The sequence below is a fragment of the Rutidosis leptorrhynchoides genome, chromosome 2 (genome assembly GCF_046630445.1).
Source record: "Rutidosis leptorrhynchoides isolate AG116_Rl617_1_P2 chromosome 2, CSIRO_AGI_Rlap_v1, whole genome shotgun sequence".
Classification (NCBI taxonomy): Eukaryota; Viridiplantae; Streptophyta; class Magnoliopsida; order Asterales; family Asteraceae; genus Rutidosis; species Rutidosis leptorrhynchoides.
In genome coordinates, this window is record NC_092334.1 from 259,875,469 (window position 1) to 259,878,931 (window position 3,463).

Sequence of the window (3,463 nt, forward strand, 5' to 3'; positions counted from 1 at the left end):
CAATTCTCCGATGAAACGGATTCCGACGAGAATTCCGATGATGTTATAGAAATTACCCCAACTGAATTTAAAAAGGCAAAAGAAAATAATAAGGGAAAGGGCATAAAAATAGAGAAATCTAATTCCAACCCCGATGAACTTTATATGTATCGTCAACCCCCGAAGTCCTTAAGTTGTAACAATGACCCGGGAACCTCTAAACCACCAGGTTTTTCTAAACCAATGTGGACAACGACGGCTCGTATTAGGGGAACATCATATATCCCTAGAAACTTGGCAAAACGAACCAAAACCGAAGAAGAAGAAGAAACGAGCGAGTCGGAATAAGATAGTTGTATTCGTGTGGTGTAATATATGGAATATAGTGTTCTTATGCTTTATGATATATGTAAAAATTGCTTGTATTAATAAGTATTTTTTTTATGAATCTAACTCTTGTCTATTTTACAGTTTAAAAACACAAAATGGATAGACAACCCAATATTTTAAGAGACCTATCCGGAGACATGATTGATGAAATCTTGTCTAGAGTCGGCCAGAATTCTTCGGCACAACTATTTAAGGCGAGATCAGTTTGTAAGACATTCGAAGAACGTTCCAAGAATGTCTTGGTTTATAAGAGACTTTCGTTTGAAAGATGGGGGATATCACATTGGGAAACCCATAAGTTACGATGTGTTTACTTTGACGCATATATTGCGGGGAACCCAAATGCTATTTTACGCAACGGGTTAAGAAATTATTTTGACTCAATATATCCGAATATTGGACTTCGTGATTTAGAAAAAGCGGCTAACATGCAACATAAAGAAGCATGTTATGCTTACGGATTAGTAATGTTCGCTTCTCACCAAAGTGAGAACAAGAACATCGGGCTACAACTATTAAACAAAACGTTTCCACAAGTGACGGAGTCGGTAATTGGGGTAAGAAATGAGGTTTTTAGATTATTACGGGACTGTTGGACATTACGTAACCCTCGTCCCTTTGATGACGTTACAACACGCTGTCTTATCAACGGCCATAACGGTTATGTTGCACAAGACCAAGGATGGGAAGTAGTCCTAGTAAAACCAGAATGCATGACTTGTTTCTGGACGTATGAATTACGTGTCTTTATTGCCTTTGCTGAACGACTTGTGTACTAGCTAGAATTGTCTTCACAACTATCTTGTATCAAAGTTATTGTGTGCTATATTTCATGCTTTATGTAAAATAAGCGGTATTGTAAGTTTGTAAAATATTGTATAAAAGTTTGAACGCGAAATATTATTATAATCAGTTTTTCATATAGAATTGTAGTAGTTGAATTGTATATTAGCTACTAAGTATGAACTTAACGGGTAGGTACTACCCGAATTTAAACTTATAAAACGCTAATATGAAGAAAAAGCTTTTATAAATGAGTTCATATTATGCTACGAAATACTATTAACTACTCTTAATATTCTGTATGATTAACTTGTTCCATTTAACTATTTTGAAGGAAATGGCACCGACTACTCGACACACCGTGAATATGAATGAAGAGGAATTCCGTACTTTTCTAGCTTCAAACATAGCCGCAGTACAGGCTGCGCTACATACCAACAATAACCTTGGATCTAGCAGTACAGGAAATCGTGTAGGATGCACCTACAAAGAATTCACTGCCTGCAAACCTTTGGAATTTGATGGAACCGAAGGACCGATCGGATTGAAACGGTGGACCGAGAAGGTTGAATCGGTGTTTGCCATAAGTAAGTGTACTGAAGAGGACAAAGTGAAGTACGCTACGCATACCTTCACAGGTTCTGCGTTAACATGGTGGAATACCTATCTAGAGCAAGTGGGACAAGATGATGCGTACGCACTACCGTGGTCAGCATTCAAGCACTTGATGAACGAGAAGTACCGTCCCAGAACCGAGGTCAATAAGCTCAAGACAGAACTTAGAGGGTTACGAACCCAAGGATTTGATATTACCACGTACGAAAGACGATTCACAGAATTGTGCCTATTGTGTCCGGGAGCATTCGAAGATGAGGAAGAGAAGATCGACGCGTTTGTGAAAGGATTACCGGAAAGAATCCAAGAAGATATAAGTTCACACGAGCCCGCCTCCATACAACAGGCATGTAGAATGGCTCACAAACTAGTGAACCAGATTGAAGAAAGAATTAAAGAACAGACTGCTGAAGAGGCCAATGTGAAGCAAGTCAAAAGAAAGTGGGAGGAAAACGGTGATAAGAATCACCAATACAACAACAACAGCAATTACAACAATAATCGCAACAATTATCCCAACAATCGCAACATCAATCGCAACTACAACAAACGGCCCAACAACAACAACAACAACAACAACAACAGCAACTACAACAATCATCCCAACAACAATAATAACCGCAACAACAACAACAATCAGAAGCAACTATGCCAAAGGTGTGAAAAGAATCACTCGGGGTTCTGCACCAAATTTTGCAACAAGTGTAAAAGAAATGGTCATAGCGCGGCGAAGTGTGAGGTCTACGGACCAGGGGTTAATAGAACGAAAGGAACAAATGGTGTCGGAACGAGTAATGGCGGAGCAAGTAGTGTCGGAGCAAGTTATGCCAATGTAGTTTGTTACAAATGTGGAAAACCAGGCCACATTATTAGAAATTGCCCGAACCAGGAGAACACGAATGGACAAAGCCGTGGAAGAGTTTTCAATATTAATGCGGTAGAGGCACAGGAAGACCCGGAGCTTGTTACGGGTACGTTTCTTATTGACAATAAATCTGCTTACGTTTTATTTGATTCGGGTGCGGATAGAAGCTATATGAGTAGAGATTTTTGTGCTAAATTAAGTTGTCCATTGACGCCTTTGGATAGTAAATTTTTACTCGAATTAGCAAATGGTAAATTAATTTCAGCAGATAATATATGTCGGAATCGAGAAATTAAACTGGTTAGCGAAACATTTAAGATTGATTTGATACCAGTAGAGTTAGGGAGTTTTGATGTGATAATCGGTATGGACTGGTTGAAAGAAGTGAAAGCGGAGATCGTTTGTTACAAAAATGCAATTCGCATTATACGAGAAAAAGGAAAACCCTTAATGGTGTACGGAGAAAAGGGCAACACGAAGCTACATCTTATTAGTAATTTGAAGGCACAAAAACTAATAAGAAAAGGTTGCTATGCTGTTCTAGCACACGTCGAGAAAGTACAAACTGAAGAAAAGAGCATCAATGATGTTCCCATTGCAAAAGAATTTCCCGATGTATTTCCGAAAGAATTACCGGGATTACCCCCACATCGATCCGTTGAATTTCAAATAGATCTTGTACCAGGAGCTGCACCAATAGCTCGTGCTCCTTACAGACTCGCACCCAGCGAGATGAAAGAACTGCAAAGCCAATTACAAGAACTTTTAGAGCGTGGTTTCATTCGACCAAGCACATCACCGTGGGGAGCTCCTGTTTTGTTTGTCAAGAAG